General features: G+C 45.7%; 1 long non-coding RNA gene across 1 annotated transcript; it reads right to left on the bottom strand.

The window, feature by feature from the left end:
- Positions 1-9,684: 9,684 nt before the first annotated feature.
- LOC116991282 lies at positions 9,685-26,567 on the bottom strand. Its single transcript, XR_004416733.1, has 3 exons — positions 26,416-26,567; positions 25,404-25,409; positions 9,685-9,696 (listed from the first exon to the last, which is right to left on the bottom strand). It is a non-coding gene; the product is annotated as an uncharacterized LOC116991282 (long non-coding RNA).

Genomic DNA, 26,567 nt, shown 5'->3' with positions numbered 1-26,567 from the left:
CTATAAATTACACCCACTAGTGTTTTTTTTCCCCTTATTATTCTCTATCTGTACCCAAGCTGTTTCACTATCCTGATCCTTCAACGCAATATCCTTCCTCTCTATTGCCGTTATTCCCTCCCTTATTAAAAGGGCCACCCCTCCTCCCTTTCTTTCCTGTCTATCTTTCCTAATTGTCGAGTACCCCTCTATATTTAACTCCCAGTCCTGATCTCCTTGCAGCCATGTCTCCGTAATGGCCACAATATCATAACTATATATACTTAATTGCACCGTTAATTCATTTATCTTATTACGAATACTCCGTGCATTTAGATAAAGCACTTTCAGATGATTTTTACTACCCTTCCTTTCCGTTTTTGCCCCTTTTACATCTAGATCTTTATCTTCACAAATTCTGTCTCCTGTCACATTTTGAATTTCCGCTTCCCCACTGATACCCTGCTCTATTTCCTCTACCCCTGCCGTTATTACCCCCCTTGATACCTCCCCCCCGCTACTTAGTTTAAAGACCTCTCTACTGCCCTAGTTATATGATTTGCCAGGACCCCAGTCCCAGCACCGTTCAGGTGAAGTCCGTCCTTACAGAACAGATCCCCCCTGTCCCAGTACTGGTGCCAGTGGCCCAAGAAACCAAACCCATTATTCCCACACCAGTCTTTGAGCCACGCATTTAGCTTTTTAATTTTACGTACCCTCGCCGATTTGGCCCGTGGCTCAGGTAGCAATCCGGAGATCAGTACCCTCGAGGTTCTGCTTTTTAATTTATTCCCTAACTGCTCAAACTCCTTCAGCAGATCCTCCTTCCTCGTCCTTCCTATGTCATTGGTCCCCACATGGACCACGACCACTGGATCCTCCCCCTCCCTCTGCAAATTTCTCTCCAGCATCGCAGAGATATCCTTAACCCTAGCACCGGGTAGGCAACACAGCCTTCTGGACATGTTCTGCTGGCCGCAGAGAACCTTATCTACCCCCCGAATAATACTATCCCCTATCACTACGGCATTTCTTCTAACTCCCCCCTCTTGAATGGCCTCCTGATCCACGGTGCTGCAGCCAGGTTGCTCATCCCTCCCACAGCCCCTGATCCCGTCCTTACATTGAGTAAGAGCCTCGGTCATGCTCGTCAGGGACAAGGGCTGTGGCTCCTGCCGCATCTCCTCCTGGTTCCCCCTACCTGCCTCGCTTATGGCCACACCTTCCTTTCCTTGCTCACTGCCTACTGAATTAGTTAAACTGGTCGGTGTGACCATCCCCTGGCACAAAACATCCAGGTAATACTCCCCCTCCCTGATGTACCGCAGCGTATGAAGTTGGGTCTCCAGCTCATCAATGCGGAGCTGGAGTTCCTCTAGCCTCAAACACTTACTGCAGCTGTAGGGATCTTCTACATCAATGGTGTCGACAAATTCCCACATCTCGCAGTATTGGCACATCTCCTGACCGCCCATCTTATATAGGTAATTAACTGGTCCTGTTTAAGAATCCCCTACTGTATTGATACACCCCTTATTTATATAATCCTACCTCCTATAAATGGGAAAGTACTCACCCCAGCCGTAAATTACCTACTGGTTTGGCTGTCTAGTGGTAATTCCGTCCGCTCTTCCTGTCTGGTCCACTGCTCCCTTGCAGTGCGAGGCAAACCTCTTTGCCTCTGTTAGTCTCTGTTAGTCTCTCGAGCCGCGGCTCCGTCCGTCCTCCCTCGGCGACAGCACCTGTGGCACCGCGGTCGTGACGTCCCTTCCGTTCCTGCAGAGCCTTCCTGTCCTGGGCGGAGTCTGCAGCTAACTGTGTGCTCACGTCCGTTAAATCAAACGAACCTTGCTACTGCACACCCCAGGCGAATGGTGAGAAAGGCCTCAATCAGGAAGTGGTGTGCCTCAATCAGTCTCTGCAAGTGGTGTGCCTCAATCAGTCTCTGCAAGTGGTGTGCCTCAATCAGTCTCTGCAAGTGGTGTGCCATCAATTGGGGAACTGAGCATAAGTTGGAACTTTATGTTACAATTGTACAAGATGGTAGTGATGCTGCACTTGGAGTATTGCATTCAGTTTTGGTTGATCTGCTACTGGAAGGATGTTAAGGTGGAAAGAGTGCAGAGCAGATTTACTAGGATGTTGCCAGGTTTTGAGGGAGAGGGTGACCAGGCTCAGATTCCTTGCAGCGCAGGAGACTGAGAGGTGATTTAAAAGAAGTGTATAAAATCATGAACGAATAGAGAGGGTGAATGAAGTATTTTCCCCACGGTAAGGGAATCAAGAACTACGGAGCATTGGGAAGGGAAAAGATTTAATAGGAATCCAAGGAGCAACCTTTTCACACAGAGGACGATGGGTATATGGAATGAGCTGGAGATGAAGTAGTCGAGGCAAATACAATAATGACATTCAAAAAGTATTTGGACAGGTAGATGGTTAGGAAGCATTTAGAGGATACAAAGCGAAGTCAAACTGCATTGCTGGCAATAGCGCGTCCCTCCCTGATGAATGTATTGCATTTTATGCTCGCTTTGAGTAGAAGACCAACAAACTCAAGTGTGCCTGTTTCACAATCACTGTTGCAGAAGTAAGATTGGCCTTCCTGTGGGTGTACCCACAAAGAGCTACTGGGCTGAATGGAGTCCCTGACCGCATCCTTAAGAACTGCATGAACCAACTAGCAATAGTGTTCATGGACATCTTTAATTACCTCCTACTCCGTTCTGAGGTACCCACCTGTTTCAAGATGACCAGTATCATCTCAGTACCAAAGAAAAGCAAGATCTCATGTCTTAATGACTATCGTCCTGTGGTCTTAAAATCCACCAGCATGAAGTGTTACGAGAGGCTAGTTATGGCACACATAAACCTACTGAGCAGCCTTGATCCACCACAGTTCGCCTTTCTCCACAACTGTCGAGTAAAGGTAAATATTGAAGCACAAGGGAAGAGCTGGGTAAAGTTGTTTGGAAAGTGGCCCTAGCAGGAATAACGGTGGAGCAGCAATGGCAGGAGTTTCTGGGAGTAATTCAGAAGACACAGGATCTGTTATCCCAAAGAGGAAGAAAGATTCTAAGGGCAGAATAAGGTGACCATGGCAGAGACGGAAAGTGAAAAACAGCATAAAACTAAAAGAGAAAGCATATAATATTGCAAAGATTAGTGGGAAGCAAAAGGATTCGGAAGCTTTTTAAAACCAACATAAAGGTAAGTAAAAAAGCAATACAGGGAGATAAGATGAAATATGAAGGTAAGCTAGTCAATAATATAAAAAAGGATAGCAAAAGTTTCTTCAGATATATAAAGAGTAAAAGTGAGGCAAGAATGAACATTGGACTACTGGAAAATGACGCTGGAGAAATAGTAATGGGGGATAAAGAAATGGCAGATTAATTGAACAAGGTTTTGTGTCAGTATTCACAGCTGAAATCACCAGCAATATGCCTGAAATTCAAGAGAGCAGTTAGTGGAGTTGCTATTACTAAGAAGGTGCTTGGGAAACTGAAAGGTCTTAAGGTGGATGTCACCTGGACCAGAGGGACTGCACCCGGAGGTTCTGAAACCCCACTGTTCAAGAAGCGAGCAAAGCAAAAGAGGGGAACTATAGCCTGACTTCAGTGGTTGTGTGATTTCAGTCCATTGTTAAGGATGAGATTTCTGAGTACTTAAAAACACATGATAAAATAGACCATCATCAGCATGGCTATGTGAAAGGAAGATCTTGCCTGATAAATCTGTTGGAATTCTTTGAGGAAGTAAACAGCAAAATAGACAAAGGAGAGTCAGTGGAAGGTAGACACAAAATGCTGGAGTAACTCAGCGAGTGAGGCAGCATCTATGGAGTGATGGAATGGGTGACGTTTCAGGTCGAGACCCTTCTTCAGACAGTGGATGTTATTTATTTGGATTTTCAGAAGGCCTTTGATAAGGTGCCGTGCATGAAGCTGCTAAACAAGGTGATATTAGAGGGAAGATACTAGCATGGATTGAAGGTTGGCTGAATTGCAGAAGGCAAAGAGTGGAAATAAAGGGGGCTTTTTCTTGGTGGCTGTTAGTGACTCGTGGAGTTTGGGCAGCAATTCTTCAAATTGTATATCAATTATTTGGATGAGGGAATTGAAGGGTTTGTGGCAAAGTGTGTGGATAATACCAAGATAGGAGGAGGGGTAGGTAATGCAGAGAAAGCAAGGACTCTGCAGAAGGATTGGACAGGTTGGAAGAGTGGGTAAAGAAATGGCAGATGGAAAGTGTGGAGTCATGCATTTCGGTAGTAGGAATAAAGTCATAGACTATTTTCAAAATAGAGAGAGGATTCAGAAATCGGAGGTGCAAAGAGCCTTGGGAGTGCTGGTGCGGGATTTCCAAAAGGTTAATTTGCAAGTTGAATCGGTAGTAAGGAAGGCAAATAGAAAGATTAAACAAAAATTTACCGTTTGAAGTTTGATCTTTTTTTTATGAGAAGTTGAAGTGAGGGATTACGTGAAGAGCCCGCCAGCCCGTCAATCTTCAGAGCAACTGTATGAAACCACAGACTAGTTGCAGAACTTAAACTATAGAAAGATTGACGACCTTAGATTTACCGGATGATCTTTATGAGAATCAGGGTTGGGAGTGGAGGGCACGTAATCCCTCACTTCAACTTCTCATAAAATAAAGATCAAACTTCAAATGGTAAGTTTTCATTTAATCTTTCTATTTTATATCGACGTCACGTGAGTGACTACGTGAAGCTCTGTGGTTTCATGCAGTGAACCAGTCTATATGTGGACACACCGCACCGATCAACGATACATGGTTGAAAGAAACATACTTCATGGAAACATGATGTTAGTTTGCAAACATGTACATGCTTTAATAGAAACAATCCGTTTACATCAGGGATAGATACTCGTCTAATCAACACAACGCAAAATTCTATGAGCAAATAAACCAGGCCTGTTAATTGGTTTATTGTAAAACTTCTGAAAAGTGCGCTCATCGGCCCATCCTGCTGTCACAAGAATGTGGTCCAGCGGAACCTCCATTTTATTTGCTGCTGAGGTAGCTGCAGCCCTGGTAGAGTGAGATTTGAAAATATCAGTATGTACTCCCGCATCTGCTAACCTAGAAATGGTTTGCACCATTACCCATTTGTGTGGCATTTTATTACTTATGAAGACAGCCTGTTCGCTACCTCAAAGGTTTTTTGTAACCTCGATGTATTTCTTAACATAAGTAACCACACACAATCTTCGATCTGGTGGGTACAGCAACAGCTCCAATTTGTATCCCAACGCACCTGACCTGTTCTGCTTTATCAATTAATCTATATAAAAGATAACTTTTTTGTCGGATATAACCACGTTATCCAGTCGCAGTTTCTGCAAAGACTGAACTCGTTGAGCTGAGACGAGAGCCATAAGCATTCTCAATTTGTGGGTCAGCTAGGCCAAAGATAACGATGCGTCTGGTGCCAAATTGCGAAGCAGCCTTAACACTATCTTAACATTCCATACCTCATGATATCTAGGCCTTGGAGGGTTTCTGTTAAAAACACCTTCCATGAATATAGATACCAATGGGTGAGTGCCCACAGTTTGATGTCCAAACCCGAGCACTAAATCTGATGATAAGGCACTACAAGCAGTGTTAATAGCACTATAACAACTCTTTTTCAAAATTTAAAGTTGAAAGAAACTCTAACACATCGGCTATATCCGTCGTAAAATAATTTATATGTGCCTTCTTACAAAACTGCTCCCATTGTTTGATGTATGAACAGCCTGAACAACGATGAATATTTGCAATCCACCATTGTAATTCAGCTTTTGATTCTGACAATAACTGCATAGGTCTGTCAAAATGACCTTTGTGGAGTCTTAAAGCCTGATCCTTTTCACGCTCCAGATTTCGATAATGCATAGGCCCATAACATGCGGCTGAGAAGGCAGCTATTATCTTGCCAATTACCCTTGTCACCTGGCTTCTCATTAATCATTAGATTTGAACAAGCCTCTACCAAATTTTGTTTTTTCTCCATGGGCAGGGTCACAGACATGTCTGCCGAATTGATGACAAACCCTAAATAAGATAGATCTTGTCGGTATCAGCCTGGATTTAGCTGGATGTATGGGAAATCCCAATTTCACAAAGATACGTTTGGCAGCTGAAACAGCTAGCTTTGCGCGACGTAACGTCTTCCCGCCTATCAGAATGTCATCTATATAACAAATAATAATATTCCCTTCAGTTCTGAGTAGGGCAAGCACTGGTTTAAGAAGTTTGGTAAATATCCTAGGGGCTGAGCTCAAACCTTTAGGTAAAACCTTAAATTGCCACCACTGCCCCCAACCAGCTAAACATAGACATAGAAACATAGAAAATAGGTGCAGGAGTAGGCCATTCGGCCCTTCAAGCCTGCACCGCCATTCAATATGATCATGGCTGATCATCCAACTCAGTATCGTGTACCTGCCTTCTCTCCATACCCCCTGATCCCTTTAGCCACAAGGGCCACATCTAACTCCCTCTTAAATATAGCCAATGAACTGGCCTCAACTTCCTTCTGTGGCAGAGAATTCCACAGATTCACCACTCTCTGTGTAAAAAATGATTTTCTCATCTCGGTCCTAAAAGATTTCCCCCTTATCCTTAAACTGTGACGCCTTGTTCTGGACTTCCCCAACATCGGGAAAAATCTTCCTGCATCTAGCCTGTCCAACCCCTTAAGAATTTTGTAAGTTTCTATAAGATCCCCCCTCAATCTTCTAAATTCTAGCGAGTACAAACCGAGTCTATCCAGTCTTTCTTCGTATGAAAGTCCTGACATCCCAGGAATCAGTCTGGTGAACCTTCTCTGTACTCCCTCTATGGCAAGAATGTCTTTCCTCAGATTAGGAGACCAAAACTGTACGCAATACTCCAGGTGTGGTCTCACCAAGACCCTGTACAACTGCAGTAGAACCTCCCTGCTCCTATACTCAAATCCTTTTGCTATGAATGCTAACATACCATTCGCCTTCTTCACTGCCTGTTGCACCTGCATGCCTACTTTTAATGACTGGTGTACCATGGCACCCAGGTCTCATTGCATCTCCCCCTTTCCTAATCGGCCACCATTCAGAAAATAGTCTACTTTCCTGTTTTTGTCACCAAAGTGGATAACCTCACATTTATCCATTTATACTGCATCTGCCATACATTTGCCCACTCACCCAGCCTATCAAAGTCACCTTGCAGCCTCCCAGCATCCTCCTCACAGCTAACACTGCCCCCCAGCTTCGTGTCATCCACAAACTTGGAGATGTTGCTTTCAAATCCCTCGTCCAAATCATTAATATATATCATAAATAGCTGGGGTCCCAGCACTGAGCCTTGCGGTACCCCACTAGTCACTGCCTGCCATTGTGAAAAGGACCCGTTTACTCCTGCTCTTTGCTTCCTGTCTGCCAGCCAGTTCTCTATCCACATCAATACTGAACCCCCAATACCATGTGCTTTAAGTTTGTATACTAATCTCTTATGTGGGACCTTGTCGAAAGCCTTCTGAAAGTCCAGATATAACACATCCACTGGTTCTCCCTTATCCACTCTACTAGTAACATCCTCGAAAAATTCTATGATTCGTCAGACATGATTTACCTTTCATAAATCCATGCTGACTTTGTCCAATGATTTCACCACTTTCCAAATGTGCTGCTATCCCATCTTTAGTAACTGATTCTAGCAGTTTCCCCACTACCGACGTTAGACTAACTGGTCTGTAATTCCCCGTTTTCTCTCTCCCTCCCTTTTTAAAAAGTGGGGTTACATTAGCTACCCTCCAATCCTGAGCAACTACTCCAGAATCTAAAGAGTTTTGAAAAATTATAACTAATGCATCCACTATTTCTGGGGCTACTTCCTTAAGTACTCTGGGATGCAGCCTATCTGGCCCTGGGGATTTATCGGCCTTTAATGCATTCAATTTACCTAACACCACTTCCCGGCTAACCTGGATTTCACTCAGTTCCTCCATCTCATTTGACCCCCGGTCCCCTGAAATTTCCGGCAGATTATTTATGTCTTCTTTAGTGAAGACAGAACCAAAGTAATTATTCAATTGGTCTGCCATGTCCTTGTTCTCCATGATCAATTCACCTGTTTCTGACTGAAGGGACCTACATTTGTTTTAACTAATCTTTTTCTCTTCACATATCTATAAAAACCTTTGCAGTCAGTTTTTATGTTCCCTGCCAGTTTTCTTTCATAATCTATTTTCCCTTTCCTAATTAAACCCTTTGTCCTCCTCTGCTGGACTCTGAATTTCTCCCAGTCCTCTGGTAGGCTACTTTTTCTGGCTAATTTGTACGCTTCATCTTTTGTTTTGATACTATCCCTGATTTCCCTTGTTATCCACAGATGCACTACCTTCCCTGATTTATTATTTTGCCAAACTGGGATGAACAATTGTTGTAGTTCATCCATGCAGTCTTTAAATGCCTTCCATTGCATATCCACCGTCAACCTATTAAGAATCAATTTCCAGTCTATCTTGGCCAATTCACGTCTCATACCCTCAAAGTTACCTTTCTTTAAATTCAGGGCCCTTGTTTCTGAATTAACAATGTCACTCTCCATCCTAATGAAGAACTCAACCATATTATGGTCACTCTTACCCAAGGGGCCACGCACAACAAGACTGCTAACTAACCTTTCCTCATTACTCAATACCCAATCTAGAATAGCCTGCTCTCTTGTTGGTTCCACTATACGTTGGTTTAGAAAACTATCCCGCATACATTCCAAGAAATCCTCTTCCTCAGAACCCCTGCCAATTTGATTCACCCAATCTATATGTAGATTGAAGTCACCCATTATAACTGTTTTACCTTTGTTGCACGCACTTCTAATTTCCTGTTTGATGCCATCCCCAACTCCGCTACTACTGTTAGGTGGCCTGTACACAACTCCCACTAGCGTTTTCTGCCCCTTAGTGTTTCGCAGCTCTACCCATATCGATTCCACATCCTCCAAGCTAATGTCCTTCCTTTCTATTGCGTTAATCTGCTCCCTAACCAGCAACGCTACCCCACCTCTTTCTCTTTCTGTCTATCCCTCCTGAATATTGAATATCCCTGGATGTTCAGCTCCCAGCCTTGGTCACCCTGGAGCCATGTCTCCGTGATCCCAACTATATCAGTCATTAATAGCTATCTGCACATTCAACTCATCCACCTTATTACGAATGCTCCTTGCATTGAGACACAAAGCCTTCAGGCTTGTTTTTACAACACTCTTACCCCTTATACAATTATGTTGAAAAGTGGCCCTTTTTGATTTTTGCCCTGGATTTGTCTGCCTGCCACTTTTACTTTTCACCTTGCCACCTATTGTTTCTACCCTCATTTTACACCCCTTTGTCTCTCCGCTCACACATTTAAGAAACCCTTTCCCTTTAACTCCATCCTCAACTATCCCATTTGACACCCCACCCCCCTTATTCAGTTTAAAACCACCCGTGTAGCAGTGGCAAACCTGCCTGCCAGAATGCTGGTCCCCGACCTGTTAAGATGCAATCCATCCCTTTTGTACAGTTCCCCCTTACTCCAAAACAGATCCCAGTGATCTAAGAATCTAAATCCCTGCCCCGTGCACCTGTTCCTCAGCCACACGTTCAGGTCCCACATCTCCCTGTTCCTGCTCTCGCCAGCACGAGGAACTGGAAGCAAACCGGAGATAACAACCCTGGAGGTCCTGCTTTTCAGCATTTTTCCGAGCTCTCTAAAGTCACGCTGCAGAATATTCATCCCCTTCTTTCCGACATCATTTGTGCCGACATGCACTACGACTTCCGGCTGTTCACCTTCGCCCTTGAGGATTTTCTGCACTCTGTCCGTGACATCCTGGATCCTGGCACCAGGAAGGCAGCACACCATCCTCGAATCCCGTCTGTTGCCGCAGAAACCCCTGTCCGTACCTCTCACAATGGAGTCTCCCACTACAATGGCGTTGCCTGACTTTGGCCTATTTGGTTTTGGCTCAACAGCCCGTCTTGCTTCGCAAGCCAGTCCGCCGCTCAGTGTAACAATGTCTTCTGTCCCGACAGCTTCTAAGTGGGTGAACCTGTTCACAAGAGGTACAACACCCGGGGATGTTTGCATTCCATGCTTCCCTCCCTTTCTCACCATCTCCCACCTTCTCTCTTCCAGTACCTTAGGTGTAACAATCTTGCTGTAGGACTTGTCGAGGAACGACTCATTTTCTCGGACGAACCTGAGGTCATCCACTTGCTTCTCCAGTTCCCCAACACGGTCCTTCAGGAGCTCTACCTGGATGCACTTCTCGCATCTGTAGCAGCCAGAGGCACCAGCAGTGTCCTTGACCTCCCACATACTGCAAGCATCACACTGAATCAGCTTGCTTGACATCTCCTTCTTTCGTCTCTCCCTCTCCAGTGTTTTGGTAAGCCTTATCTCCTCGCCGAAGACTCTCGAGCCAAAGATTAGATTAGATTAGATTAGATTAGATTAGATTAGATAGCCTTTATTGTCATTCAGACCGAAGTCTGAACGAAATTGAAGCAGTCATATACAATACAATAAAAAAACAACAATAAACACATATTAACATCCACCACAATGAGTTCACCCAACATCTCCTCACTGTGATGGAGGCAAAAGTCTTAGGTCTCCAGTCTCTTCCCTCCTCTTCTCCTTCTGCGCTGAGGCGATACCCCCCGGGCGATGTTACAACTGTCCCGCGGCTCAAACACCGCGGCCCGGGGTGGTCGAAGCTGCCGCCCACCAGTCCTGCTGACGCAGCCGCTGGCCCGCGGCCGAACCCCGGACTCAGGCCACCGCCGCCAGAACACCGTGCAAGCCACCGGAGCATCGTTCCAGCCCCGAGCCGGATCGCCCTCACGTGAGTGCCGTTACCGTCTCAGCCTCGGGCTGGGCCGCCCCGACCGGGCACCGCTCCTCCCTCGGGCTGGGCCGCCCCGACCGGGCACCGCTCCTCCCTCGGGCTGGGCCGCCCCGACTGGGCGCCGCTCCTCCCTCGGGCTGGGCCGCCCCGACCGGGCGCCGCTCCTCCCTCGGGCTGGGAACGCCGTACCTCCCCGAGCTCGGCCACTCCGACGGGAGCACCGTTCCTTCCTCGGACCAGGCCGCCCCCCGGGAGCGTCACAGCCCCTCACGGAAGCCCTGTTCCAGCCCCGAGCCGGGCCGTCCTCACGGGAGCGAGCCCAGTGCGAGTCCTGGCGGGCTCTGCCTCCTGAGCCTCGAGGTCGCCAGCTCCGCCATTAGGCCTCAGCGCAGACGGAGGCAGAGAAGGGGAATACGACATAAAAGTCGCATTCCCCCGCAGGGAGAGACAGCAAGCCCCGTTTCAACCCCCCCCCCCCCAAACAGAAACTAAAAACCAAAACTAGACTAACCAAAACGAAAATAAACAACCCAAAAAACACAAAACAAACAGGACTGCCGGAGAGCCGCTGCAGCCAGAGCCGCGCCGCCACTAGGAGCTCACACTTTTCTCACAGGGCACTTCCCTCACAAGGCCAATCACTCACTGCCGCCCCCTAATAGCCGTCTTGCTTATATTGACTGATAAATTGCCTAATTTACCAATTTACAAACCAAATTCCTCATTTTTCAACTGTTTTCCCCCCTCTGACTCACTTCTCTCCTCCCACTTGGGCTAGACCCAATCAGTGTTTTCTCTTGCATAGCTTCTCCTGCTGTTACTTCCAAATCTACAGCAGCTCTGAGTAAAGTCTGCCTGTGTTTGCCTCTCCTTTTCAACTGTTTTCACCCCTCTGACTCACTTCTCTCCCACTTGGGCTAGAGCCAATCAGTGTTTTCTCTTGCTAATCTTCTCCTGCTGTTGCTTCCAATTCTACAGCAGCTCTGAGTCGCCGGCCCACTGAGTTCCCTGTTGGTAAGATGAAACTTTGTTTTTGTTTATTAATCTGCAGAGTACCAAGTCGCAGATAGACAACATAAGATGGAGTAACTCAGCGAGCCGGGCCAGGCAGCAGCTCTGGAGAGAAGGAATAGGTGATGTTTTGGGTCGAGACCCTTCTTGTCCTTTTCTCCAGAGATGCTGTCTGTCCCGCTGAGTTACTCCGGCTTTTTCTCTCTCCTCGTGGGTTTAAACCAGCATCTGCAGTCGCTTCCCACACGCTTCAACACTACAGGAGAGCCCGGTGTGGGGACTCGACCCAGTTGAGGGACGGCCGCTTCTTGCTCAGGCTTCAGGAAGCCGGTACAGTGGAGGGCTACATTCGATACGCTCATGCACATGGCAACCGCCGAAGCTTTGGTTAGTGGTGAGTTTTCTATTCTCGAGTCCTATTCTTTATTGTTTATGTATGACTCCAGTTTGTCCCATGGCATTGTTATCCATCTTACACTCTGCCCGCCCACCAACAAGCTTCATTCACACGAATACATGACACACATAATCCTTGCATGTTGTGAACTTAATGCTGCCTGCCCGCTGAGTTAAAAAGTTCCCACGGTAGACTCACGATACACTAAGGTAAACGCACGGGCCACTACGTTCTTACAATGAGTTTAAATGTTTCAATTCTTAACCACAAGAGTAAATTTGACTCGTGGAAAACTTTAAACATGGTTGATTTTTATCAAGAGTTGACAAGTTTCACGGGTACCTGCCGTTAGCGCCACGAGTCTCTAAGTTGCGTCCATGAGTTCTGACTTTACAGCTACGTTAATCGTACGTTATTACCATGAGTTTTAACTCGGGGTACCTCGTGTGTCAACTCTCACCGTGAGACAGGGGTTTTAAGATCTATGGATGCCATAAAACAATGCTCAGTAATCAGCTGTTTTGTGGTGTGGAAATTTTCCATTTTAAAATATTTATACTGCACATAAGAGTTGAAGCTCGCCAAATTAAGAATGATACGGCATCCTCCATTTTTCTTCCCTCTTAAGAATATGTTAGAGATATATTCCTCTTTCTCATAGACTGACCGCTCAATAACTCCTTTTTTATGTAATGGCTCTATCTCTGCTTGTATATCCAAAGTTTCCTATTTGGAACTAATATACGCCGGTCTCGGCATATCTTGTCGAGGAGGGAACTTGTCAGCCAAGAACTCAAATTTGTAACCCATTATGCTATGCAGTATAAACGGATCAGAGGTTATCTGTTGCCATTTGTGTAAAAATTAGTTTTATGATAGTTGCCTGCCACCGACTTGAAATTCCTCCGCTCACCCCATGTGACTGATGGATGCACATCCACCTACCTCAATGGTCATAGGCGGTTTATTACTAGGGCCAGCAGACCCTAGGTTTTGTTTGGTCTCCTTCCCTTTGTTCTGATATCTTGACCCGCTGGGAACTGAGGCTGACGCATCTTCCAAGATGGACGAGATGGGCCTGGGCCTAAAAAAGACCTCTGGCTGGGTCTAAATTAAGCAGACCTGGTATTCCCACCAGCCTCAGAGAACCGATTCCTGCTGGTTGTCACATAGGGGTGATATCGCCGGTGTAGAGGAGTCTTACCCAGATAGGGTGTTTTAACCATGCCAGCAGCAGCCTCCAATTCATCCTGCAAGTCTTTGACTTGCTTACACAAATCTTCTCCGAAGAGATATTTAACAGGCTGAACATTACTGGCCCTGCATAAGTGTGCAAATTTAGGGTTTAATTCTGGCCTAATGCCATCTTTACATAGAAACATAGAAAATAGGTGCAGGAGGAGGCCATTCGGCCTTTCGAGCCAGCACCGACATTCATTGTGATCATGGCTGATCGTCCCCTATCAATAACCCGTGACTGCCTTCTCCCCATACCCCTTGACTCCACTAGCCCCTAGAGCTCTATCTAACTCTCGTAAAACAATCCAGTGATTTGGCCTCCACTGCCCTCTGTGGCAAGGAATTCCATAAATTCACAACTCTCTGGGTGAAAAAAATGTTCTCACCTCAGTCTTAAATGAACTCCCCTTTATTCTAAGACTGTGGCCCCTGGTTCTGGACTCGCCCAACATTGGGAACATTTATCCTGCATCTAGCTTGTCCAGTCCTTTTATCATTTTATATGTTTCTATAAGATATCCCCTCATCCTTCTAAGCTCCAGTGAATACAAGTCTAGTCTTTTCAATCTTTCCTCATATGACAGTCCCGCCATCCCAAGGAATCTCGTGAACCTATGCTGCACTGCCTCAATCACAAGGATGTCCTTCCTCAAATTAGGAGAGCAAAACTGTACACAACACTCCAGATGTGGTCTCACCAGAGAACTATACAACTGCAGAAGGACCTCTTTACTCTGATACTGAAATCTTCTTGTTATGAAGGCCAACATTCCATTAGCTTTCTTCACTGCCTGCTGTACCTGCACGCCAACTTTCAGTGACCAGTGTACAAGGACACCCAGGTCTCGCTGCACCTCCCCCTTACCTAACCTAACCCCATTGAGATAATAATCTGCCCCCTTGTTTTTGCTGCCAAAGTGGATAACCTCACATTTATCTATATTATACTGCATCAGCCACGCATCTGCCCACTCACTCAACCTGTCCAGGTCACACTGCAACCTCCTAACATCCTGTTCACAGTTCACACTGCCACCCAGCTTTGTGTCATCCGCAAATTTGCTAGTGTCGCTCCTAATTCCCTCTTCCAAATCATTAATTTATGGAAGCAGTTTATCTCAAAATGAGTATTGCACAACAGTGCGATCGCATCCTGCTGTGCTTCCGACAGCTGAGCCCCATCCACTGACATAGCAAAGGCCGTAATACCTCCCGACAATAGTCTCAGGATTCGCTATAATTTCAGCTCTTTGGACCTTGTCCTGCTCCCAAGGTTTTCCCAAATGGTAATATTGACTTTTGGGACGTCCAAGGTCTTGCAAATTTTCTGGACTGGGAAATCTTCCAGCTGCCTCTAGCATAATTTCTTCCTTCAGCTGATGCGATGTTAAATAGCTGATGATGCTGGCCAGTTCCTCCTGTAGTCCCCGAGGGAACAGCAAATTTTGAGGCAAGAGCAGGTAGCTCTTCCTTATGATGCATATCATGCATTAAATCATGGGATTCAGATATTCTGTTATCATCCCTATATTCGGAGTCAGCTCTGTAAAAATCTCCGATACTCCCCTCATCAGAGTGGGAGGAATACTGCAATCCTGAGCCAGGTGTTTGCACAGGCATTTGGCTGGAGCCGCCTGTTAATGCCTCCGTAGCACGGAGCATATTTTGTGCCACCATGTGGTCCTTTAGCCGCTCCAGTTTAGATAGACAGCAAACCACATCTTCCATAGATGTTGGGACAGAGTCCTCCTGTCCAGAATCGTCCGATTGGACCTGTCTTACAGACTTAGCTTTGGCTTTGCCCCGACTCGGGGTTGCCAAGCTGCTCCCTCTAGGAGCCGAATCGGAACTTGCTGTGCAGATCGCAGCTGCCAGCGACTCCGAAGTGGAAACGGACGGCCGTTGGCTTTTCCCACTGCCGCGGTCCTCTGCTGCTGGTTTCTCAGCAGCCCGTTTCCCTTTCGCCCTAGGTTTCTCCATAACAACAACCTAGGTCAAGGTCGGAATTAGTTCAATATTTGTGCTCACCTGTTTGGTTTTTAAACTTACCACTGGGGAGACCGACGTTCATCCCCAACCAAACCTTGCGCCATGTGTCGACGTATTGACGCGCATGCGGGCTGGCGGGCTCTTCACGTAGTCACTCACGTGACTTCGATATAAAATGCAATGTTAGCATTCAATTCGATAGAACTAGAATGTAAAAACAGCGATGTAATGCTGAGGCTTTATAAGGCACTGGTCAGACTGCATTTGGAGTATTATGAGCATTTTTGGGCCCCATATCTGAGGAGGGATGTACTGGTATTAATGAGGACTATCTACGAGAATGATCCTTGGGATGATTGGATTAAGCGATGATGATCATTTGACGGCCCTGGCCCTGGCCCTGTCCCTGAGGAGGGACCTCATTAAAATTACTGAGTAGTGAAAGGCCTGGATGTGGAGAGGATGTTTTCACCAGAGAGAGTCTGGGACCATAGGGCACAGCCTCAGAATAAAAGTACATACCTTCAGAAAGGAGAAAAGGAAAAAAATATTTCGTCAGTGGGTGGTGAACCTGTGATATTCATTGTCACAGATGGTTGTGGAGGGCAAGAGTTTGGGTATTTTTAAAGTGGAGATTGACAGATTCTTGATTAGTAAGGGGGTCAAAGGTTATGGGGAAAAGGCGGAAGAATGCGGTTGAGAGGGAAAGTTAGTTCAGCTACGATTGGATAGCGGAGTAAACTCGATGGGTCAAATAGCCTAATTCTGCTCCTATGACGTGAGTTTATTCACCTCTCTCCTTCTACCCTCCCCCAATCCCTCCCTCACCTCTCCTTTCCCCTACTCTCAGTCACTCCCTCGGCCTCCCTCTAAACACCTCTCCCCTCCTCTCCCTCTATCCCCTCTCCTCCCCCAATCTCCCTCCCCAGGATCTCGAGGTTGCCGCTCCTCTCCCTTCTTGCGTGCCCCGGAGGAGCATCAGCCATCGGCGCCCTCAGAGCCAGGCCTCGGATCAGCTCGGAAGCACCAGCAGCTACGGCCACGCTGGCATATGGGCGAGAGGTGGATGTGGGGTGGGGGGGGGGGGGGTGAGAGCTCGGACAAAAGACGGGGGAAGAGCCATGGGGGAGAGGGGGGTATCACGGGGGAAGGGGGAAGGGTGCAGGAGCCAGCGAGGGGGACCAGAGGGGAAGGGGCTGGAGTTGCGGGGCATTATGATGGCGGTGCGTTTGGGACTCACAGCGGGCGCTGGACGCTCTTCTCCACCTGGATCAGATTCACCACTTTCCGTTTGGCGACATCGCCGCGCCGCGCTCCAAATTCAGCGCCGCCTGCCCGCAGCCCCAGCTCTGCGATGTTGGGAGTCGGCGGCCACAGCGCTGCGATACCAGCGGGGAGCGGGCAATGCCTTACCGGGTCGCCGTGCGGTAAGCTCCGGAGCGCTGTGGCCGCCGACTCCCAACATCGCAGTGCTGGGGCTGCGAGCGTCCGGTCGCGGGCGGCGCTGGATTTGGAGCGCCGCGCAGCCAGGGGTAGAGTTGCCGGGGTCGGAGCTACAACCGGCGCCACCCGCGGCCGGACGCCCGCAGCCCCAGCTCCGCGATGTTGGGAGTTGGCGGCCACAGCGCTCCGGAGCTTACTGCACGGCGACCCGGTAAGGCATTGCCCGCTCCCCGCCTCTCCGACCAGGTAGGGGACTAAGAATTAAAGTTTCCCCCTTCACCCCCCCCCCCCTTCACATAAAAGCCCTCCAAACTAACTGACTAACATTTAAGCAATGATTTACAGATGTTTAAGTGTCTCCCAGGTCTCCGGTGAGGAGGCAGCTGCTACAGCAGTACAGACCTGGGTTGACCGTGGGTCGTTTCGGGTCAAGTTTGGCGCCAAACGTGAGCTTTCGTGTGCAGACGACATCCTGGAAAAAATGTCCGGTTTTCGGAGCTTTTCGGTTTCCGGAACTCTGGATAAAAGGTTGTGCACCTGTATCACGTACCGTTTTTGCGCACATAGAATAACCGCGCAAACTGGAAGAGAACAAGATCAGAGCTTTAGTTATGTATAGATATAGATATACTCACAACTGTGCAGTCAAATACCAATCTAACTCAATCTAGTTTGCAGCCAACACCACCATAGTGGGCCGGATATCGAATAATGACTGGACGGAGTACAGAAAAGAGATCAAGAACCTTGTAACTTGGTACAAAGCCAACAACCTCTCCCTCAATGTCAGCAAGACAAAGGAGATTGTGATTGACTTCAGGAAGCGAAGCGAAGCAATGCACACATCCCAGTTTACATCGATGGAACCAAAGTGGAGGTGATCAAAAGCTTCAAGTTTGTAAGAATAAATATCACCAACAATTTATACTGGACCAGCCACATCAGTTATTTAAGGAATTTAGTGTATTAACAGTAAATTATAGTGATAGGCTCACATCTGAAAATCCAATGCGATAACTATCATAAAACTAATTTAGTCTGAGTAAAAGGTCAACAATAACCGTAATACCCTCTGCAAGCGCTCAGAAAAAGGAACTCATGCTAATCGACTTTCCTAAAGAACTTATAAAATTGTATCATATTATCATTTTAACATGGATATTCCGAACTTTTTTTATGCCATGGTATCTACTGAAATGCTCTCAAAATGGAAAAGATAGTATGTAAGAGAGTACGGGTGGGAAACCCAATTAGTAACATTGTGTAAGAGGTTACACAACAGATCATGCATTTTGAAATGTTTTCATCAATTCGTATTACACATGAATTTCGTCATACCTGAAATACTGCAAATTTTGAACACCCACGCAACATGAGAGGAGGGAGGGAAAAGCAGATGGTAGTGAGAGGATAACAAGAAGGAAACAAAAGAGAGAAAAGGAGAAGAAAATGTGGTAGGAAATAGAAAGTGGAAAAGAAGAGAGAGAAGAAAGAGAAAGATGAAAGGGCAACGACAGAGAGAAAACAGTTCTACTGTGAATTGGATGATGGTATTTAATGGAAGTGGCTGTCCTCGATAAACCTCAACATCTTTATGAATTGTTGAAGCGGATGTGTTGTCACTTTCTGTCACTGATTTGGTCTGTGGGTCAGAGAGTCGAGGATCCAGTGGCAGAGGGTGGGGGGGGGGGAGGAAAGGGGGGGGGGAAAGGGGGGGGGGAGAAGGGGGGAAATGGGGGGGGGGAGGGGGGGGGAGAGATAAGGAGGTGGAGAGACTTTTAAGAAGTTTAATAAAGTTTAGTGAGCATTTTACCTACCAGTAGGTCTTCCTTGGTCCTGAAACTCCAATGAGCCAATCAAAATGCCCGGTCAGCGAAGGAGATTGCCTACGGCTGCCCTCGAGTGCCTGTAAGTAAATAGTGACCTCACTCCACTGCACTACGAGTTAACAAGGCCCCATGTCGACCAAATTTTACTTGCGGAAAATTTTTCAATATGCTGAAAAACCTTCCGCGACCTAGCTGAGGCCTCAAGTATTCGGGATACTTGAGGCCTCAGCTCGAACATGAAGGAGAGTTCCAGCGACCTCATAGGACCTCCTAGGACCTCGTGTCGACCATACTGCGAGTTTGAGTCGAGAGCAAACTCTTTGAAACTCGCAGATTAGGTCGCCCAAGTGGGACAGACCCTTAAGTAAAACCTGGTCGGAATCAATTGAATCACTCAGTCACAGACCTGCGATAAATATTGTGATTACATCGAATGCTCCTGCTGATCTTTTCAAATTTTCAAATTCGCCATCGACATCAAAAATCGACCAAGAAAGCACACTAATGCCTCTACTTCCTTAGAAGGCTTAGGAAATATGGCATTTCCCTACAACTCTCAACAAACCTCAACAGAAAGCATTTTATCAGGATGCATCACAGATTGGTTTGGGAACAGCTCCATCCAAGACCGTAAGAAATTGCAATAAATTGTGGATGCAGCCCATACCATCACACAAACTGACCTCCCTTCTCTTGACTCCATTTATACCTCACACTACCTCGGCAAGGCCAGCAGCGTTATCAAGGATGAGTCTAACCCTGGCCACTCCCTATTCTTCCCTCTCCATTCAGGCAAAAGGTATAGAAGTGTGAAAACGCATACCACCAGATTCGGGTACAGTTTCTTTCCACCTGTGCTGAACTACTATCTACCACTTTGGTGACCGTCGGACTTTGCTTGATCGGACTTAGCTGGCTTTACCTTGCACTAAACATTATTCCCTTTTCTCCAACTTGCTGCAGAGTAATGGCACAGCAGTTAATGCTGATGCTTCACAGGCCAGAGACTCAGGTTTAATCTCAACTTTGGGTGTTGTCTGCATGGAGTTGGTACACATTCTCCCTTTGATCAGAAGTGTTTCTGTTGTGTACCCCCCCCCCCCCCCCCCCCCCCCCCCCCCCACCACCTACCCAAGTCTTTGGAACATTGACAGGGTCTTGATTAGTGTCATAGATTATGGTGAGAAGACAGGAGAAGAGTTGGGAAGAAAAGATCGACCAGCCATGATTGAAAGGCATAGACTCGATGGGCTGAATAGCCTAATTCTGTTACAATGACATGAACTTATTATAGTGAGTCAACCCAGAATCTATTTTGCCTAAATGCAATACATTGCTGACTCATACCTACTTAAAGTATTTTTTTATCCTTTTTCATATCCTTTTATACTCTTACCTAACAAACAGCTTTCACAATTTTTTTAAGACAATTGTTGTTGACTTGGAGAAGAGGTATTCACATTTCATCAGTGCTTTGTGTTAAAACATACTTCCTGATTCCATTTGTATAGGTACTAACTCCATTTTTTTTAAGTGCCTTCGGAAATTTTCCATCGGTGAAAATATATTCACTATCCAAACTGCTGAATGAATTTTTAATTTTAAAGATCTCAACCAGATCACTCCTCATATTTTTTAATTAATAGAAAAAGAAGTCAAAGTCAAATGTGGGTCCCTTGAAGGCAGACACGGGTGAAATTATTATGGGCAACAAGGAAATGGCAGAAGAGTTGAATAGGTATTTCGGATCTGTCTTCACTAAGGAACACACAAACAATCTCCCAGAAGTACTGGAGGACAGAGGATCTAAGGGGGTTGAGGAACTCAAAGAAATTTTAATTAGGCGAGAAATAGTATTGGGTAGGCTAATGGGACTGAAGGATGATAAATCCCCGGGGCCTGATGGTCTGTATCCCAGGGTCCTCAGGGAGGTGGCTCTAGAAATAGTGGACGCATTGGTGATTATTTTCCAATGTTCGGTTGATTCAGGATCAGTTCCTGTGGATTGGAGGATAGCTAATGTTATCCCACTTTTCAAGAAAGGAGCGAACAAGAAAACGGGGAATTACAGACCAGTTAGCTTGACTTCGGTTGTGGGAAAGATGCTGGAGTCAATTATTAAAGGGGTAATAATGGGGCATTTGGATAGCAGTAAAAGGAGTAGTCCAAGTCAACATGGATTTATGAAAGGGAGATCATGCTGGACTAATCTTCTGGAATTTTTTGAGGATGTGACAAATAAAATGGATGAAGGGGTGCCAGTGGATGTAGTGTATCTAGACTTTCAGAAAGCCTTTGATAAGGTCCCGCACGGGAGACTGGTGACTAAAATTAGAGCACATGGTATTGGGGGTAGGGTGTTGACTTGGATAGAAAATTGGTTGGCAGACAGGAAGCAAAGAGTAGGAGTGAACGGGTCCTTTTCAGAATGGCAGGCAGTGGCAAGTGGAGTGCCGCAAGGCTCGGTGTTGGGGCCGCAACTGTTTATCATGTATATTAATGATTTGGAAGAGGGAATTAGGAGCAACACTAGCAAGTTTGCGGATGACACAAAGCTGGGTGTCAGTGTGAATTGTGAAGAGGATGTTAGGAGGTTGCAGGTGGGCAGATGCGTGGCAGATGCAGTATAATATAGATAAATGTGAGGTTATCCACTTTGGTGGCAAAAACAAGGGGGCAGATTATTATCTCAATGGGGTTAGATTAGGTAAGGGGGAGGTACAGCGAGATCTGGGTGTCCTTGTACACCTGTCACTGAAATTTGGCGTGCAGGTACAGCAGGCAGTGAAGAAAGTTAATGGAATGTTAATGGCCTTCATTCAAGAGGATTTCAGTATAGGAGTAGAGAGGTTCTTCTGCAGTTGTATAGGCTCGACCAACCCCGACATCCCCCCAATGCAGGAGCTGATCACCCCAATGCGGAGGGCCGAAATGTTGCCGGCTACGGGAGTTAAGATCGTCAATGGAGGGATCGAGGCCCCGACCGCGGGAGAGCATAGAAGGGAAGAGATTTGAGATTTTTTTCGCCTCCCATCACAGTGAGAAATGTGGAGGAGTCACTGTGGTGGATGTTTATGTTAAAATATATTTTGTGTGTTCCTTCTCCCCACATCCCCTGACTTCAATTATTTGTATGACTGACTTGGAAAATAAAATTCCTCGTATGTTGCAAAACATACTTGGCTAATAAAGTATTATTGTGATTGTAATTAATTCAAATAGCCCTTGATTTCCCTCTCTCTCCATCCCCACCCCCTTCCCAGTTCTCCCACCAGTCTTACTGTCTCCAACTACATTCTATCTTTGTAACGCCCTGTCCCCTACATTCTATCTCTGTCCCGCCCACTCTCCTGACATCCTATGGCTGGCATTATGAGCCGCTACAAAACATCTACGGACTCCTTCGGCCTCCTACGAGCTTGCTCCGACATTCCCCGACATTTTCTGAGTTCGAAACAAGGGGAAAACTCGAGAGTTCGTGAGTAACTCAGAAAAGTGGGACAGGGCCGTTACGCTGCCTCTTAAATGCACACAATCATATCTGCCTCAACGACCACCCCGAACAGCATGTTCTATGCACCCACCACCCTCCGTGTAAAACAGTTGACCCACACATCTTGTTTAAACTTTGCGACTCTCACCTTAAAGCTATGCACTCTAGTATTTTCTTTCCATCCTGGGAAAAAGGTTCTGACTACCCTACCTATGCCTCTCATAATTTTATATACTTCTATCAGGTCTGACTGCAACCTTCAGCGTTCAAGGAAAAAAAGCTATCTGGTTTTGCAGTTTGACTAGATCCCTCAATAAACAAAAAACACTTCCTGCTCTTGACAAATTATCCAGTGGTAAGAGGAGACCACAACACAGGTTTGTATGTTAATTGGCTTCTGTAAATTGACATTGTATATGGGCTAGAACTAGAGTACGGATGATCATTGGTCATCGTGAGCTCGGTGGATTGAAAAGCCTGCGTCTCTAAACTAAACCTCGGTAGTTAACAGTATTTTGTAACTTCGCACTAATGCATGTGATAGTGCAAATATTGTCCATCTTAGATTAGTTATTAAGCTACAGGACCAGCAACCAGAGTCCAAAAGTACCGATCCACAAAATATGAGTTGAATCCTACTGTGGCAGGAATGGAAAGTAAAGTAATTAAATAAATCTGACATTTCAAACAGCTGGTAGCCAGAAGATTTAATCAAGGCTAGAAAAAGATCAGTGGGTGCATGTTGTTTTAGTGTTCTCCATAATGTTTGGGACAAAGATCCATCGTTTATTTATTTGCCTCTGTACTCTACAATTTGAGATTTATGATAGAAAAAAATCACACATGGTTAATGTGCACATTGTCAGATTTTAATAAAGGCAATTTTTATACATTTTGGTTTCACCATGTAGAAATTCCAGCAGTGTTTACACAATGGCCTCCATAATGTTTAGGACAAAGATCGATCATTTATTTATTTGCCTCTGTACTCCACAATTTGAGATTTATAATATTAAAAAAATTATATGTGGTTAAAGTGCACATTGTCAGATTTTAATAAAGGGTATTTTTATACATTTTGGTTTCACCATGTAGAAATTACAGCAGTGTTTATACATTGTCCCCCCATTTCAGGGCACCATAATGTTTGGGACACATGGCTTCACAGGTGTTTGTAATTACTCAGGTGTGTTTAAATTCCTCTTTAATGCAGGTATAAGTGAGCTCTCAGCACCTAGTCTTTCCTCCAGTCTTTCCATCACCTTTGGAAACTTTTATTGCTGTTTATCAACATGAGACCAAAGTTGTGCCAATAGATAATAGGTGCAGGAGTAGGCCATACGGCCCTTCAATCCAGCACCGCCATTCAATGTGATCATGGCTGGTCATCCACAATCAATACCCCATTTCTGCCTTCTCCCCACATCGCATGACTTCGCAATCTTCAAGAGCCCTATCTCGCTCTCTCTTGAAAGTTTCCAGATAACCGGCCCCCACCACCCTCTGAGGCAGAGAACTCCACAGACTCACAACTCTGTGTGGAAAAAGTGTTTCCTCATCTCCATTCTAAACGGCTTACCACTTATTCTTAAACTGTGGTTCCTGGTTCTGGACTCCCCCAACATCGGGAACATGTTTCCTACCTCTAAAGTGTCCAAATCCTTAATAATCTTTTGTTTCAATAAGAATCCCTCTCATCCTTCTAATGAAAGTCAAAGAAGCCATTATGAATCTGAGAAACAAGAATAAAACTGTTAGAGACATCAGCCAAACGTTAGGCTTACCAAAATCAACTGTTTGGAGCATAATTAAGAAGAAAGAGAGCACTGGGTGAGCTTACTAAGCGCAAAGGGACTGGCAGACCAAGGAAGACCTCCACAGCCGATGACAGAAGAATTATCACTATAATAAAGAAAAGTCCCCTAACACCTGTCCGACAGATCAGAAACACCCTTCAGGAGTCAGGTGTGGATTTGTCAATGACTGTGGTCCGCAGAAGACTTCATGAACGGAACTACAGAGGCTACACTGCAAGATGCAATTCTGAAGTGTATAGACACATCCCATCTGCTCAAGTTCAAACAAATGCCTCAAAACTCATTGGCCGGCAGTTCATTCTACTGCAAGATAATGATCCCAAACATATTGTTAGAGCAACAAAGGAGTGTTTCAAAACTAAATTTCAAAGGTTGATTCTTGAGTGGCCAAGTCAATCACTCGATCTGAACCCAATTGAGCATGACTTTTATATGCTGAAGTGGAAACTGAAGGAGACTAGCCCCCAAAACAAGCATTAGCTAAAGATGGCTGCAATACAGGCCTGGCAGAGCATCACCAGAGACCTCAGAGTCACATAGTCATAGAGTGATACAGTGTGGAAACAGGCTCTTCAGTCCAACATGCCCACACCAACAAACATGTCCCAACTACACTGGTCTCACCTGCTGCACTTGGTCCATATCCTTCCAAACCTGTCCTATCCATGTACCTGTCTGTTTCTTAAATGTTGGGATAGTCTCAGCCTCAACTACCTCATCTAGCAGCTTGTTTCATACATCCACCAACCTTTGTGTGGAAAAGTTACCCCTCAGATTCTTATTAAATCTTTTCCCCTTCACCTTGAACCTATGTCCTCTGGTTTTCCCTAATCTGGGCAAGAGACTCTTTGCATCAACCCGATCCATTCCTCTCATGATTTTGTACACCTCAATAAGATCACCCCTCATCCTCCTGCGTTCCAAGGAATAGAGGCCCAGCCTACTCATCCTCTCCCTATAGCTCAAACCCTCTTTTCCTGGCGACATCCTCGTAAATCTTCTCTGAACCCTTTCAAGCTCGACATTATCTTGCCTATAACATGGTGCCCAGAACTGAACACAATATTTTAAATGCAGTCTCACAACATCTTATACAACTGCCACATGACCTCCCAACTTCTATACTCTGACTGATGAAGGACAATGTGCCATAAGCCTTTTTGACCACCTTATCGGGGTGGGAGATTGCAACCTTCACGTGGTCCACCCTGTTTCGACTAATGCAATCAACCCGACGTGCACAAACAAGATCAAATAGAACAAGTTGACCTACAACTTTAGGCTGTGCACGTCATACGCAAGAAGACCACCTTATCTACCAGCGACTCGACCTTCAAGGAACCATGAACCTGCACTTCTAGATCCCTCTGCTCTACAACACTCCCCGGAGGCCTACCATTTACTGTGTACTCTTATGTATCCTCTCCAAAGCTTCCACATCCTGCCTGTAATGGGATGTCCAGAATCATAATTTGGATTGAGACAGATACATTTTTTGAGAATTAAAAAACGTGTTGGAATCTTAATCAGAATAACATTCAACAGTGAAGACAATCTGCCACTCGAGTTCCACCCAAATCCCAACATGTCAGATTATCGTTTTATTATATTAAGGGAATTAAAGAATATGAAAATAGTATCGGGAAATGGCGATGAAATAGAAGATCAGCCATGATTTTGATCCGTGGCTGAGCAAGTTTGAGTAGCTGGGTGGCCTATTCTTGCACTAAATTCTTCCACTGCGACTATTTTTTCACACAGAGAGTTGTGACTCTGGAATTCTGTGCCTCAGAGGTCGGTTGAGGCCAGTTTTCTGGATACTTTCAAGATAGAGCCAGATAGGGCTCTTAAAGATATCGGAGTCAGGAGATATGGGGAGAAGTTAAGAACGGGGTACTGAATGTGGATGATCAACCATGATCACATTGAATGGCGGTGCTGGCTCAAAGGGCCGAATGGCCTACTCCTGCACCTATTGTCTATAGTTTATTTTTTACATTATTATGTTATTTGCACTTTGTAAGAAAAGACTGAGTTGCAAAATTAAGGCGTTCAGTAAAAATATAAAAATTAAGTAGCCTCAAGAAATGCGAGTTAAAAAATGTTTCGCTATAAATTTGAAGGGCATAAAAACCCCGATATGTCGCTTATCCACGTTCTTCAGAGATGCTGCCTGATCCACGGAGATACTCCAGCACTTTGTGTCTTTTTGACTTGTTCCTTGTGCCTCCATGTCACCATTACCATAAGCACTTAATTGGCTGAAATGTAGATTAAGATGCTTTATAGTCAGAAAAAAGTCGAAATACAAATCTTTCCATTTTTTTTAACCTCCGGTTTATAATGTCAGTTCAGGAATGTAATCAATATTTTCATGTTCTTGGTTGCATTGATGTCTCGAACCCCCTGCATCCATCCTGGGACTGGCTGAGACATCATCTCTCTCTGGGCCAGTCTTCAAGTGAACGTCACACACCAGGAGG

The sequence above is a fragment of the Amblyraja radiata genome, chromosome 2 (assembly GCF_010909765.2).
Source record: "Amblyraja radiata isolate CabotCenter1 chromosome 2, sAmbRad1.1.pri, whole genome shotgun sequence".
Lineage (NCBI taxonomy): Eukaryota > Metazoa > Chordata > Chondrichthyes > Rajiformes > Rajidae > Amblyraja > Amblyraja radiata.
The sequence above is the reverse complement of the archived record's forward strand: the minus strand, read 5'-3'. Positions and strand labels throughout refer to the sequence as shown.